Raw genomic sequence first — 17,500 nt, forward strand, 5'->3', positions numbered from 1 at the left:
ACACACCGAAACACATTTGCAGAGCAGGCATCTGTAGGATGTTCGCATATACACTTACCACACACGATCGTTTGGCTACAACAAAACTTAGCAAGGCGACCATATTTAAAACACTTATCACAGTGCAAAGGGTTGGGGACATATGGTCGTACTGAGACATGGATGTATCTAACTAACATGGTCAGGGAGGGTTGTAGAGTTAAAAGTGAGGATGATAAGGGGCGTGTTCACTCGCATGTTCTTTTCCCGGTCCAGTCGCGTGATGAATTTGACATCTAGAATCCCTTCGTTTTTCATTTCTTCGAGGATGTTGGATTCGTCCATGGTCATCAAATCTCTGCAGTGGATTACTCCTCTGCAGGAATTGAGTGACCTAGGGAGGGAGACAATAACATCGAAGGTATGAAACTTCTTGTCGTTAAGTACGTCGCGTGTAGCTTTCCCAGAGTTGGTGGTAACTTGGAGATCTCCGCTTCTAAGTTTCTTAACCTGGTTGTTATCATCTGTATAAAAAGACAGACATTTCTTAAGAATAAAGGTATTAAGTTCAGCTAATCGGGTTTGGTCAGAGTGGAGAAAAACATGCCTAGCCTTATCCGGGTCGATATTAGGGTCGTCAGGGGAAGTGTTTTTCGTTCGCAGAGGTGGAGCTGAAGACTCCATTCTGAACGTCGGGGTGGGGGGCAAGTCCCCTGGTACACGAGAAATTTGCTCAGAAGAGCCTGTGTGCCCAGTTGGGACGGGATCTACACTACTCAACTACGACAGATTAATACTAGATTTCGCCGAGTCGGACGACCGGGGAGTCTCACGAGCCAACAAGGACTCGTGCGGATTCCGGAGAGCTACGAAAAGACGGAAAGGTCACAGAGAGAAAGAGCTGGGAAACGCCCAGAAGTGGGTAGCAGTGTTAACTGCCAAAAAGAAAGCCATCCAACGTTTCATTGGGTTTTATGAACCAGTCAACTCTAGAGAGTAGCCCTAGCACGTATGACTGTCCTGATGCTGTGATTGTCGCGCGATGCTGTTATTTGATCTTTTTTTATATTCTATACATAAAAAAAAGAAGTTGTATAGTACAATGAGTATCACTTCTTAGGATTTTAGCAACATTTACCGACCCCATCCTCGACGGGCAACATGGAGGGAAAAAACACTGCCACGTGTCGTAGGATCTATTCAAATCGTTATAATCCTTAAAATTATGCCAAACATCTACCCAATCTCACATCCACCCTTCTCTTGGCCTTACTCAATAAACACTTTGCTTCCAGCCTCTTTTCTCTATACCTATCATTGGTTTCCTCGTTTCTTCTTTGCAACCAGCCCTCCTATGCATGTCACTTTTCCTCCATTACGCTAATCCTACTTCCGCCTTCTTCACTACATTCCATATCTCCTCGACTTCCGCCAGGTGTTCGTCTTCTTTCCCCTTCTCGTTCAACTGACTCACCATCTGCGCCTCTAAACCTCCTCATCTTCTCTTCTTTCTCCACTTTATGTTTCCTCCTAATATCCTTTCCACAAAATGAAGATCAGACATGATCAGACATTCCACCACCCTACCCTGAATACACATACATTCAGAACTCTTCCGATCCTCCTTTTGTTATTACCTACTTAAGAATATATATCTCTAATGTAATAGCTAACGGTTTATCCTTCTGAACAATTCAATCGAAATATAGTTGCTTTGTGGAAATTTGAAGAAGGGTCTCCATGTACTTACAACTCCTCGATCGCCATTTCCACACGGGAGTGTCTGAGGATTCATATCCACGAAGATTCATCCACACCCTGGGTATCTCTGTGTCATAATAAAAAGAAAAAATAAACATACATATGCCGGTAAACACGCATTAAATAGATTTATAACACACAAATGAATGATGAGGTTAATATTAGCATAAACATCAGTATCAATGTCAACTCCCTCGCAACACAGGTGGTTTCACTCTGTTGAATAAAATAGGTCAGTGGTATCCAGAACACATAGATAAGTTTTGAATAGAAGTAAAAGGATTAATTAAAATAGGTTTAATACTTTCACCGTGCAGGAAGATTCCCTCGGTTTAATGAAATTAACTGACGGCAGCTGGAGCCAATATGTATGTCTGAAATAAATGTAAATATATAAAAGATATCAAGGAAAGTATGCAATGTCCTTGTAGCCAACACGGTAAACACTCTTAAAGTGTCCCCTGAGTGTACATGAGTGTCACGCCTCTAGTTTACCTTTATCAGCTGTAATTTTCCCTTAACACAAGACGATCATACTTACTTAATTCTTGTATACATATTTTCACCGTAGTATTTTTCTTTTTCTCTTATATATGAAATAAATAATATTTTCCTGTACATCCTATGAAAGGATATATATGTACTCTATTAAATGGGAAAGAATGAAAAATCTAATGGGAACAAGTAATCACACACTACTCTATCTAATTGATGATCAAAACACGAAGATATTCAACATAAGACAACTGCATCGCAGATACCTTAAAAATGTTTAATATAATTAAGAAAGAAAACTTAGAATATGACGCAGAATCAGAAGAGAACTAGTGGAAAACCAATATCTACTACAACCACAGGACCACGTAGATTTCATCCGATTGACAACCAGATGTCCCGAAATCCCTGGACAGTGGAATAAGTAGGGGATGGTTGAGGAGCGTGAGAATTCTCATGCACTGAGAAATTGGTGAAGGGGATAGCTGTAGTTGGGAGCCAAAGTCCAGGAAATTTGGGACGCCGGCCGGGACCACAAGCCGAGCGTATAATTTCGAAGAACCAGAGAAATGTTTCTCAAATAGGGGAGGAGAGGGGAAGGCAACTCGTAAATCACAGTCCTAGGCTGATTAAACAGAACTTACCACATTGATTTTATTATGATTAAGATGTCTCACAATCAGCAGCATGCAATTGATATTCAACAAGTTTTGTTTTCAATAAATGTACACTATATCGTGAAAATATTTCACAATGATTCACTTATGAACTAACTGGGCGAGATACAATATACATATATGGTTGGAGACATCCGACCTGGCTAGCCCTGCGCGCTCTAATTCCTAGCTATAATAATGGAATACCTCGTTACAGTGTTCCTTTGTTCTCTCCTGTGATGGTGAACTACATTGGGAGCGTCTTCAAATGAGTGAATGCCCTCAGGTGAACAGGATGTTCTCGATGCTTATGGATACATGTGTTCCTGGCGGGACAGCGGCACGCAAGCCTATCCTTCGACGATGGCACCGAACTCGTATGGGAGAGGGGAATCAAGCCCAAGGAACTCATTTCCCCAATTTTGTCGATCTCTCCGTGCGTGGTTTGCACTATGTCAGTTTTCCTGAACACGAAAATTCATCGCCATGAATCACTAAAGTGGGGTTGGCGGTGACCCACGACTGAACGTGAGGATTTTATTTCAACGCGCGTCACAAAGCAGATTTTCTTGTTTCTCCATGTATTATACACTTTAAGTTCCGAGACGCTAGCACTGGAACTGAGTCACTGGAATGCGATTGGCGATGGCCAACGACGAGAATATTGTGTTCATGTTCGTGGTTATTTGTTCACTGGCGAGATTACAAGGTCCTCAGAAGACGCATTCTATGGGAGCGTCGGGTGCCTACTGACGCGACGCGATGCTAGTGGCACTAAGGATGGGGCACAGTGCGCTGCTTTTTGGCGGTCATTTTTCCAGTCGTTAAATTGTGAGAGGAATGCGTCGCAACGTCTGGGCAGAAGTTGAAGCAATTCTAATAGGCTTGTGAGGTAGTTACTAGTTACGAGAAAGGAACACATGATCCTAACTAGCTTAATTTAAGCTAGCCTAGACGAGAAGTGGCAAGCGCGCAGGTGGGGGGATATGAAACGCAGCGGACCCTCCAACCAAAACAATGAGAAAAAGATCAAATGGTATTACACAGGTAAAAATGCATCAATTATAATCACAAAGTGCAATGATACAAAAAAAAAATAATAATAATATGGTGAATAAGTTAAAACTAATTGAGAAGTTGAGACATTTCAATTTCAACATTACCGTATAGTACCTGTGATGATTTCGAAAACATCTTGGAAGACGAGGGTGGCGGGAGATTTCTAACTAAAATCGAAGATATTTAGACTCAATAAGGCACTGCGACCAATTAGCGATAAACTCTCACAACAATTGCTGGGGAGAAGGGGGAGCAAAAATACCAAGTAGTTACTGGAGGCCTTAAAACTTCCAGCGCTTCCATAGAGCGAAGGAAAAGTAATAGCCAAAGGGGCTGAAAAAGAGACCAGAGAAAATGGGAAGCACTAGGCAGTGTGTCACAACGCCAAAGTTGTGACACCAGACACTACCTCACAGAACAAATCATAGCCAACGAGGTGAGAGCAGTTATCAAAGGAGATGTTCCTGCCTCCGACAGTGAAGGTGAAGAAGATTGCCTGGAAGAGGACCTGCAAGTTCCTGATTCGGACTGTTATGAATCAGACCCAGATGATCTACCTGACCAGCCCCAAAAGAAAAAGCCAAAAATTGATGGATGGAAGGGAAAAGATAAAACAACATGGTGGAAGAAGAATGTTCTAAAATGCTAGGTCGTACTCGTTCAAGCAATGTTATCAAATTTACACCAGGACTAAAAGGACCAGCTCTAAATGCCAGTTCTCCTGAAGACTTTTGAGGAGTATTCATCACGTCAGAAATAATTGGTTTATTAGCAGAATAAACTAACTCAAAGATCGTTATACAGAAAGGGAAGTACACTCAGCCCTACAGAACAAAAGACATTGATGTTTTCGAAATGAGGGCACTGATTGGACTTACATAGATTGCGAGAATGCAGCACTAAGTGGTGAATCAGAGTGAATATAATGGTATATAATGAGCTCATTTTGTTTTTCATTTCAACTCATGAAAATCTTTGTGTTTACTTTTGATAAAGAAACCATGTTTATGTTTACATAACAAATTTATAATAAGTTTCCGTTCAGTAAATAATCATGTGGCGAAAGAGCATGAATGAGTGTTGCATAGTGTGCCTGGATGGTTGGTCTAGACGTGACGTGATTTGTAACGTGTGATTGATGCGTGTTTCTGAGAGGAAGTAAAGGGTAGCAATAGCGAGGGTATGTGTGGGGGGACGCAGGGGGTGGTCCCTGCGCAGTGCTTCCACTTTTAGGGTAATTACCCTATTTTAGGGTAATCAAGCCTATGCTGGGGTAGAGTTTAGGGTAATGTTTTTTTTAGGGTAATTGGGCAAATTTTGGGGTACAAATAGAGAATCTAGGGCAATCAGACACATTCACATTCCTTTAGAACAAAACCAATTTAGAATATTTTTATTTTCATTTTTTCGACATTGATAGATAAGGAATATACATGATGGACAGGTATGATAATGTTCTGTCCAGTAACTCCTTGGCCTTTTAAAATTGTGGAGCTTATTCCTAAATATCTTCATAATCTTTTGGGTGTAATTAATGCTTTACCACAATTAACAAAATTTGTAGTCAAGCAAAAGCTAGATGATGAGTGGAGATCTCACTATTTGGTAGATGGGTTATCTAAACATATGTCTTGTGATGACTACAGGAACATGGTTTTCATCAAAAGAAATGCAGCTGGAATTATCTGCTTTCCCAACCTAAAAACTGTAATCAGTAGTTTACTGTCGCTGCCCTTTTCAAATGCATCTGTTGAAAGGTTTTTTAGCAAACTAAATTTAACCAAAACATCCCAGAGGAACAGTCTGAAAGATGAAACAATCTGTGGGCTCATGCACGCAATTTACCATACGAAGAGCAACAATGCAAAAGCAAATACCTTAATTATTGACGAAAGTTTACTTAAAGCTGTTAGAAATGTGAAAAGCAGTACTACTTGCAAAGAATCTGCTGCTCTAAGGGGAGAACCTAGCTCCAGTACTTCATAAAATAGCATGTTGCACCTATTTGGAACCAGGAGTTCTGTCTTTATTTTCTGGATTACGGTCTCCAGTACTTCATAAAATAGCATGTTGCACCTATTTGGAAGCAGTTCTGTCTTTATTTTCTGGATTACGCTCAGTATTGTACTTGTTATTTTTATAGAAATACCTAAATATTTACATAAAGGTGACTTTGACTTACATAATACCGTTCTTATGCAGTTCTATTATTTGCCAGCAAAAAAAATTGTGATGATAATATATATATATATATATATATATATATATATATATATATATATATATATATATATTTATAATTTAGGGTAATTTAGGGTAATTGACACAACTGTCTGGGGTATAAAAAAATTTTGCTGTGGAAGCACTGTCCCTGCCGGCCCACCATACCCACCTCGCCGGCAGTGCGAGCCTAGACCCTGTGTGAACCAGAAGTTAGACATAATAAAGTCAAGAAAGTGATAATGCTGCCTTTTCCCTGACCCGGACAAGTGTATAAGTTACCATTCACTCGTGGGTTCCAGATCGCGGCCCATGCAGCTATAGATCTGGTAAGTGTGAAAGAGAAGGTTTGTCACGTATAATAGTAACAATACGTAACAATTGTATCTTTAGATCAAGCTTTGATTTTTTTGTAAGGAAAATTTGCCTATTATTTAATATTATTTTAATGTCAATATTCAGACAAGTGTATCCTGTGGGTATTTTAAATAAAAATGTGATCTGAATTTAAGTTTTGGTAATTTTCCCGTACTTACATAATTTATTCTATTGTATTATTTTATGGCGTAAAGGTTGAAAAAAATATATTAATGTAATGTCAACCAGCTACACAAACTGTTCAATAGGGATTGTAGATATATCTTAAACCAGCAGTATGACTATATTGCACATAATAGTAACATTATAAATATTTTTGTATTGGTACCCCAAGAGAGTACTCATGTTTGGAATCCCCAATAAAGTAACGCAGGGTTAAGCCACCTTCACCCAGTTCCATACTCAATGATACTGTGTGATGTTCTAAACCCGGTCACACGCACACACGACTCAAGAGAGTTTGTCTGAGTAGAAATGACTACGGCACGTATACTTTTTTTTTTCGGACCTCCAAATGTCATATTAGCTTTGTGTCATTTGTTGAGAAGCTGAATGACGAAATAAGAGAAGTTAAGCCTATACGAATATTAGACGCATTACTGTAAGCGAAGTCATCCTGCAGCTTTTCAAATTCACAACATTTGACGAGAATTATGATAGTGTGACTGGGGCTTTAGATTTCATTACGACTGACACTATGCTATTCTATTCACCTCCGTGGTACCGCGCCACCTTGGTAGTAGAAGTGTTAAGCCTATGTCGCCTGCAAGGAAGGGCTACGAAAATGGATTTACACATGAAAACAATAGAAAAATAAATACGATTAATTAATTATTGTTGTAAAGACACGTTTTGCTCGGCGCGATTATCACTCAACGATGATCGTTCATAGCTCAATGATGATCGTCAAATGATTGTCTAGACTCTAGAGCAGTGGTTCTTAACCTTTTTTTGGCAGCGACCCAAAATTTTGCACAAATCAAGCATCGCGACCCAAGCCTACATAGATATACGAATTGTCTTTATAAGTAATATGGTTATGCTTTTAAAAGCGGGTTTTATTTATTTTTTATTTAATCATGGTCTGCTTAGAATCCTAAAACTAGGCATCATGTATTTTAATTATTACAGTATATAATTATAATAAATTTGTAGTGGGAAAATAATTATTTTCTGCAAACCCTTAGCGACCCAATAAAATGGCTTGGCGACCCAAATTTGGGTCGCGACCCAGGGGTTAAGAACCACTGCTCTAGAGCGTTAATTCTTTGTTTTTGAATGGTACTGTTTTGCTTCGAGCTGCAGACTACGAGGCTGATCACTTAACTTAACCTACCAACGCGTTTACCCAAATATGATGCCAAGTATAATGCACGTCACCCACCATTGGATGTGGTTGGCTAATAACAGAGCAAAACGTACCTTAGAAATACAGCCAACATGATGATGTTTGCAGAGTAGAATGTAATGAATATACATGTAACATCGTTCGAAAGAAAGAATCAAAATTATCTTGTAAAAAAAATAAAAGTTAGCGTAAAGGATTCCTACCTTTGTCTCGTAGGTATTTGATGATAGCTATCATCTGTGACTTGTCTCGGACGATAGCCATAGTACTATTGCATTTGGTCCTTATAGAACGAAATCTATCCGGCGAGCTTATCACATTACAGTAAAGAGATCCAACGAGGTCAAATCCAGCTGGAAAATAAATAAATAAATAAATAAATAATAGAAATGTATGTGTGCTTCTCCATGGTCTTGGATCACGTGTTGGACTCGTGATCGACAGCTATTTCCCTCTCGGAAGAGAGCTCGGAGCTCATATATGATTGATCTATGGGTAATGCTGTGACACACACACACACACACACGACTCGATGGCGCAATTGATAGAGATCCCGGCTGCCACTACGGCGGTCCGGGTTCAAATCCCGCCCTGGGCTGAAATAATTTCAGTATCGCTGTACTGCGAGTCGTTACTCCAACTCTCGTTGGCGGGGAGTTGAGTGTGTATGTGCGTGTAAGGTCACAATTACCCACAGATCGGTCATATATGAGTTCCGAGCTCTATTCCGGAAGGGAAATAGCTGTCGATCACGACTCCAGCACGTGATCCAAGACCATGGTGAATCACACAGAGTTGACGGTCATGTTCCGGCGGGATCTAGGGACAAGTACCTTTACCTGAAGAGAGAGAAGGGGTGGCTATACTAGTAAGTGAAGAGATAGGTAAACATGTAGTGGAGTGGAAGGAGGTTTCCTCAAGGATAATGTGGATGAAGGTGGAACTGGGAAAGGAGATGTGGGTCTTTGTAAGTGCATATGGGCTTGGTAGTGAGAAGAGTGTAGAAGAAAGGGAGGCTTTTTGGATAGATTTAAATGAGTGCATAGAGGATTTAGGGAGAAATGTCAATGTAATAGTACTGGGAGACCTTAATGCTAGGGTAGGAAATGAACCAATTGACGGAGTGGTTGGGAAATGTGGAGTTCCAGGAAAGAATCGTAGTGGAGAGTTGATGGTGGAGATGTGTCTAGAGAATTGATGATAGCAAATACAATGTTTCGGAAGAAAGTCAAGCATAAGTACACATGGGAGAGGGTGGTGGATGGAAGGGTGGTAGATAGAGCGTTAATGGACTATGTAGTGGTAGATAGGAGTATAATAGGAAGAGTTAAGGATGTACATGTGCTAAGGGAGAGTGGGGGAATAGCAGATCATTTTTTTGGTGGAAGGTAAATTGAGAGTGGAGGATAGATGGAGAAAGAGGAAAAGGACAAAAGGTAGGGAGGTGCTTAGAGTGAACTCTTTAAATGAAAAGGAAAAGGAGAAGGAGTACAAGAAGAAGCTGAGAGAGGAGTGGGAGGGAGTGAAGGATAGAGTAGAGCTAGGAGTGGAGGAGGAATGGGGATGGTTCAAGGAGGGAGTCACAAAGTGTGCAAAAATGGTGTGTGGAACAAGAAGGACAGGAGGAAATAGAAGGAAGGGTAGTGAAGGTGGGATAAGGAAATGAAGAAAGTTGTAGAAGAGAAGAAACGAGCTTTCACAGATTGGTTACAAAATAGGACGAGGGAGTCATATGAGAGGTACAAAGAAAAGAAAAGAGAAGTAAAGCACAAGGTAAAGGAGGCAAAGAGGAGAGCAGATGTGAAATGGGGTAAGAGTATGACAGAAATTTTTGAAAGTAATAAAAAGATGTTTTGGAAAGAAATTAAGAGAGGAAGAGGAGGCGAATCAAGTAGAAAAGAAAAGGTAAAAGGTGCAGGTGGAGAGATGATAATGGAAGAGAAGGCAGTAAGGGGAAGATGGGCAGAATATTTTAGGGAGTCGCTTCATGTGAAGGAGGATAGGGAGGGAAAGATAGTTGCAGTGGGAAATGCTAAGAAAATGACCGTGATGAGTGAGGAAAATGGAGGAGAAATAAGGAAGGATGAAGTGAAGACAGTTGTTAAGATGAAAGTAGGTAAGGCACCTGGTCTGGATGGATGCCATGCAGAATGTCTAAAATATGGAGGTACAGTGATGGTGGACTGGCTGGTGAGGTTATTTAATGTTTACTGGAGAGATGGTAGAGTGCTGGAGGACTGGAGGAGTGCACTTTACAAGGGAAAAGGGAACAAGTGTGAGTGTAGTAGTTTCAGAGGGATTAGCTTGTTAAGTGTAGTAGGGAAGGCTTATGGGAGGATCTTGATTGAGAGGATTAGGAAAGGAACAGAGGGAGTAATTGGTGAGGAACAGTGTGGATTTAGGATGGGTAGAGGTTGTGTAGATCAGATCTTTGTGGTAAGACAGATATACGAGAAAGGTATAGGAAAGGGGAAGGATGTTTTTTGGGCTTTTATGGATCTGGAAAAGGCTTATGACAGGGTAGACAGGAAGGCACAATGGGAGGTTTTGCGGATATACGGGATAGGATGAAAGCTTCTGTGAGCTGTCAAGAGTTTTTACGAGAGTAGTAGAGCATGTGTCAGGATTAGAAATGGAGAGAGTAAGTGGTTCGAGGTAAAGGTGGGACTTCGTCAGGGATGTGTTATGTCACCCTGGCTGTTCAACTTATACATGGATGGGGTGGTGCGAAAGGTGAATACAAGGGTGGTGGGTCAGGGATTGGAGATGGTTAAAGAAAATGGAGAAAAGTGGAAGGTGCGCCAGCTGTTGTTTGCTGACGACACTGCGCTTGTGGCAAGATCGGAGGGATTGAGGAACTTGGTAACAGAGTTTGGGAGAGTGTGTGATAGAAGAAAGCTGAAGATAAATGTGGGCAAAAGTAAGGTGATGAGATGTACAAGGGATGAAAGTGGCAGCAGACTGGAAGTGAGCATTAAGGGAGAGCGACTGGAGGAAGTGGATAGTTTTAGATACTTGGGTGCAAATGTGGCAGGAAAAGGTGGAGTGAAGGTGGAGGTAGAATGTAGATTGAGAGAAGCGAGTAAATGCCTTGGTGGATTAAAAAGTGTAATGAGGAATAGACATTTGGGAATGGATGCTAAGAGGAGACTATATGAAAGAGTGATTGTGCCAACAGCACTGTATGGAGCAGAAACATGGAACATAAGAGAGGAAGAGAGAAGGAGTTTGAATGTGTTTGAGATGAGGTGTCTGAGAAGTATGATGGGGGTTACTAGGCTAGATAGACTGATAAATGAGGAGACGAGGAGGAGAACAGGGGTGGAAAGGGAGTTGGGAGATAGGGTTGATGAAAGAGTATTAGGATGGTTTGGACACATGGAAAGAATGAGAGAAGAAAGACTGGTAAAAGAGGTATGGAAGGCAGATGTGGAGGGAGTGAACATGAGGAGACGCCCTAGGATGAGATGGATGGATGGGGTGGAGGGGGCTTTGGGGAAGAGGGGAATATCTGTTGAGGAAGGACGGGAGAGGACAGAAGACAGGGGTGAATGGAGAATGGTTGTATATGGATGATGTTGTGACGCATGAGGTGGAATGGGTAGGGTGATGGGGGGTGAGGTAGTATGTGTGAGCAAAATTTAACGCAGCCCGAAGGGATTTCTCCCCATCTTCTCCTTTTATGCATGGGGGGGACGGAGAGGGGGGTCGCCGATTTAATAAAGCGGCCTTGCTGTGGATGTGCTGTGACTTGCGACACTGCTTCTGACCCATGGTAGTGGACAAGGTGCAGGGATGACCCGTCATCCAGGAGGTGCTAAGATGGGAGGGAGGGTGGAGGGGAGGGGAGTGTATTTAGGGATAGAATGGGTGGGAATAATTTTATGCCTTTTTCTTTTTGGCTACCTCCTTTGTAAGGGGGAAAAAGCCTTGGTATATGTATGTATGTATATGTATCCTGCCCCGATGTCTCCACCCAGGACAGCAGTTACACCTAGGTGCATTCTCCATTTCATTAACTCTAAGGTTGATTTCCAACAAGCATTTACACTTGTGTCTGGCAATTGAATGAATGACTAGGCCCTGTTCATACTAGCCGTTTGAACCGCGGCGGTACCGCAGAGTCGAGGAAAATCTGCGCGTTTGTGTGTGAACACCTCCATTGATTTAAATTGAAATTGAACTGCCACGGTTTATGCTGCAACGATTGAAACTGCTAGGGTTAATAGGGCCTTTAAAGACCGAAGTGTGAAGGAAAACAGATCTATCAACATTATCATCCATGTTTCTCAAACCTTTGCGGGTATGTAGTCCTGGGTACATTGGTGAAAAAATTATGATATTGGTGCTAAACAAAAATATCCTAAACATTTCAATCACGTTTCCTAAAATTTTGCAAGGAAAATATTTTACAACCCACAGCCTTTTGCCCATAACAACCTACAAGTGTTACCCTACTATGAAAACTTAGCGTCCCTGAATCACTTAAGATTTTCAATGGTAATGTAGTCTTTAGTAATAACCACAATATTAAACAATACATTATTAAAAATTCTGTACATTGACAAAAAGGGTGGGCATACAAAATTCCTTGCAAAATATGTAACCAGTTCTACATTGGCCAAACAGCAAAAGTGCTATCAGAATAAAACAAGATAAACAAATGTACAAAACAAGGGAATGAATCAAGTGGTATTTTTAAACACCTCAGCACCTTTAATCATCCTATCAGGTGGGATAATGTCAGTGTAATAACTTCCAACAGTAACATAGTTGAAAGGAATATTATTGAAAGTAATTTGATTAAATCCACACAGGATGTTACCGTCAATCATAATCTAGGATTTCAAAAGCTAGATAATTATATTTGTAAAGAAATAGCATATATATGTATGTAGCAATTGTAAGAATATTTGTGAATTAAATCTAATTAGACATTTGATCCTCACCCATGGAGAGTGTCCTATATTCCTTTCCCCTATTTAATTACCACCTCGTGTCCAGGGAAATGTCCCACGTTCCTTTTCTCCTACCATTAACATATGAACCCCTCCTCGTGCCCATGTTACCTTTTTCCTAGTTTCAGATTATGCTTGTTTATACTCTCTATGTATTTTTGCACTGATGATGTAATAGATGAAATCGTTCTGCTTCGGTTGTTTCTCTTGCATTTCTAGAACACACGTCTCCAGTGTTTCATTACACACTCGCGCGCGTGCACACACACACACGTACACACACACACACACATACACACACACACACACACACACACACACACACACACACACACACACACACACACATATATATATATATATATATATATATATATATATATATATAAGATTATTTCAGACAAATGAGAGAGAATGTGGGTGGGGAAGGGCAAACGAAGATGTGTTAGGAATAGAGTTTAATGTCCTAACGTTGCGACCAACTTGGTCTTCTTCAGAGGACTACAGCATTACAGACGGATCACAATTCTTATATTCGTAGTGAGAGGGAACCCGCCAAGGTATGAGCGTCATGTTTTCCCTTTGGCTAACGATTTAATTATTAGGACACTTGCTGCTTTCGAGAGGCATTTAAATCCGTCTCTGTCGTTGTTGTTCTTGTTGGCGGCGATATGTGCAGCTTCCACAGTTTTTCTCATTTTCTTCTCAAATCCCTCGTGTAGAATTTCTGCGTTGTTCCAATCAGGTAGATGTCCACATTTGTCCAGGTGACGAACCAGGGAGTTAGATGTTCTATGAGCCCTGAGATCGTTTTTGTGCTCATTCAAGCGTTTATTGAACCCTCGACCTGACTCACCGAAATAAGATGATGGACAACCGTTGCATGGAATACGGTAAATGACACTGAGATTATTACGCATATTATTATGTTTCTTAAATATTTTTCCTATTTTATTGGAAGATATTTTTGCTATATTTATTCCACCTTTTAACAAATAATCATCAATAGCTATGGTGTTTATAGAATTAGGGACAGAAATAAAATGAGACTTATCCTTTCCCGGGGTCCGGACGTTTGAGCCATCGTAGATCTTCTTGGCTTTCCTCGTTGTCCTATATTCCTCGTTGTCCTATATTTCCTCGTTGTCCTGGTGATCCGTCTGTAATGCTGTAGTCCTCTGAAGAAGACCAAGTTGGTCGCAACGTTAGGACATTAAACTCTATTCCTAACACATCTTCGTTTGCCCTTCCCCACCCACATTCTCTCTCATATATATATATATATTATATATATATATATATATATATATATATATATATATATATATATATATATATATATAATATCGATGTTGATGGATTTGAATTAAAGTGAATTGTGGTTGATAAATGTAAATCTGTTCACTGGGACCCATTCAGTGTTGTACAAATACTTTCCCGCGTTGTATACTTACCAATTATATTATCATGGTGGAGACGGGTTGAACGCAAAATTTCGTGTACGTGTAACTCGAGCATATTAATACACACACACACACATACACACACACACACACACACACACACACACACACACACACACAACTCATGCACACAGTACTTGCAGGTCTTATAGGTCATCCAGTGTTTATTTACCTCGATGACGTGATTATCGCTTCCAAATCTGTTAGCGAACATCTACACACTCTACACACTGTCTTCTCACGACTAGAAAAAGTGAGTCTGAAACTGAAGCTTAAGAAGTGTTCCTTCAGAAAGAAATACACTTCCTAGGGCATGTCCTTAATTCACAAGGAATTTAAACTCGCAGGACAAAGTCAAGGCAGTCATAGATTTTCCACGCCCTACTTCTGTAGAACACAAGCGTTCATTCCTTAGTCTGTAAAGTTTTTACAGACGTTACATTCAAGGTTACGCAGCACCTTTAACTTCATTACTTAAAAAGGACACACCCTTGATTTGAACACCTGACCAAGAGAAAGCCTTTAATGACTTAAAGAAATCCTTGACCACAACACCTGTCCTTGCTTTCCCAAACCACAAGCTTCCCTTCACAATTTACACTGATGTGTCCTACACAGGACTTGGCGCAATCCTCATGCAACACCACGGTACAAAATTCAGACCAATTGCCGATGCGAGTCGCACACTCAACAAACACGAGCGAAATTACTTAGTCACAGACATAGAAATTAGAGCGAAATTACTTAGTCACAGACATAGAAGCATTACGTACTTAAACATTTCAAAGAAATCATCCTTGGTTACAAGATACACATATACACAGATCATCAATCAATCTTACACCTCTTAAAAGGAAAAAATCTTTCCGAAAAACTTGCCCTTTGGTTCCTTACCATACAAGAGTTCATGCCCACCTTTCATTTTGTTCAAGGAAAAGTGAATCTAGTCGCAGATGCTCTCTGTCGCCATATTGCGACAATCACTCAGAATCCTCTTTCAGTAAACTTTACACAAACGCGCGTTGCCGCAGCGCAGAAATCAGACCTTCTTTGGAAACGTTTCATATATTTCCTCGAATCTGCAGACTCAACTGATACAGAAAACTTTCCTCCTGATAACGACAATTACACGATAGTGGATGACATTCTGTATCACAAAACAACACTAAAAAACAAACATGAACCCAACAGATCAGTGTTTCAACTTGTAGTCCCTACGGATCCGATTCCAGAAGCTTATACACGATTCACCTATTGCTGCACACCCTGGTAAGGAAAAATGCGTTACACAAGCCAGATTGCACTATTTCTGGTTAACCATGAGGAAGGATATACACGCGTACATTGACGCTTGCCACACTTGCGCGATTCACAAAGGTCATATCAGCGGTCATGTTCCAATTCTAACTTACCCTACACCTTCTAAACCATTCGACACAGTCGCTCTTGATCTTCTTAAGTTACCACTTACACATACCGGAAACCAATATCTCTTTGTGTCAACCATTTTTCACGATTCTGTATTCTTTCACCCCTACCAGACAAAACAGCACAAAATTTAGCAAAGACACTCATTGACAAAGTCATTTGCCCCTTTCCAACACCCAAAACTCTGATTTCTGACAATGGAACTGAATTCAACAATGAGATTCTTACGCACATTTGTAAATACTTTCAAATCAAGAAATGCAACACTACTGCTTATCACCCTAGATCAAATGGCTTAGTTGAACGCTAGAATAGAAAGATTCTCAATGTTCTGCGACATCTTGCTTCTGATCTTAACCCTTCTTGGGATGAGCATGTCCCCATGATTCAAGTTTGCATAAATAGTTCCATTAATAGGTCAATATCGGAACCTCCTCATTTTGTCCTCTTTGGCTCGGACAAAAGGCTCCTTTATGATATTCTTTCAGAATTACCTCCCATTTACAATTTTAATGATTACGTAAAGGTCAAAGTAGCAGATTTCAATAATCTGTTCAAAAGAATACATAATACTCTTCATCTAAGGACGAAATGGTGCGTTTGCATAACAAATCAGCCAAAGCTTGTACCCTTGAAATTGGAGACATTTTTTACACCCTTAACCACACCCCCACCTCGAAGCTCTTCCCTAAATTCTTTGGATCCTATCATATCATTGGGCATGAGTCAATGAACAAAGTTAAAGCATTCAGTTTCCACGATCTTACGGAGACTGTCTTACACAAAGATTATATCAAAAGAGTTCCCGCAGCCTCGAGATAGAGACTGTTCCTTCACACTCACACTATCCCTGCAATAGAGGACCATCACCAATCCTCTCAACCAAAACCTCCATTTCCCCTATCCCGCTATAATCTTCGAAATCGAGCAACTTCTTAAAATGTATATTCTTGCCCAGGTGAATAGAAACAATATCTACCTTCCGCATGTTCATAAATCAAATCCTATTTCCTTTTATTCATGAATGTTTACCGATACCACCATTCTTACATAATTTTGTGTATGTATCTTTATGCCAAAGTCCTGAAAAAGGCCTTGTTTTGTTTTGTTTTGTTTTCTATCTGTCGCTGCACCAATCTCACTGGGGTCAGTGAGATGTAACGGACCGAGCCATGTTATCATCTTCCTGTTATCATCTCCTTTCGATGTCTAGCGTGCACACGCGCGCACGCATACATATGCTACGAAAGGGTACTCTGACGCCGTCGATGATCTCCCGAGGAAAAAGTCAATTGTCCGAGTGACTCAGATCACCAACTTTTCCTGGCGACGCCTCTTAGCGAACAATAGACTAAGTGCATTTCGGGTCAAGCCACCTGAAGCCTTCTACTTGAACAAAGAAACACTGTCGTGAGACGATGCGCTGTGTCTTTGTGTTTCAAGCGGGTGTAGGCTGTCCGAGCCCTCGGGTCGCGCATCTTGCGCAGCTTGGCCACGCCCCCAAGCCCAGGTCGCGTCGCCGGGTCAGAGTGTGATTGGTGCAGGTCAATTTGCACACGACCCGTGGCGACTGCAATTGTCTGCGGGGGTTGCGCACGACTCGTGGGCATAGCCTCGTACCCCGCGAGCAAGCAAAGCACGCACTGCAGCTGCATAGTTAATCACGTGAATACCATTTCCTTACCTTGCCTCTCTAATTAATCAGTGCACATAGTTAATATTTTGCCTCCGTGCCAAATACACATTTAAGCACAT

This window comes from Oratosquilla oratoria, chromosome 7 (assembly GCF_046742065.1).
Source record: "Oratosquilla oratoria isolate Oo_2021 chromosome 7, ASM4674206v1, whole genome shotgun sequence".
NCBI lineage: Eukaryota > Metazoa > Arthropoda > Malacostraca > Stomatopoda > Squillidae > Oratosquilla > Oratosquilla oratoria.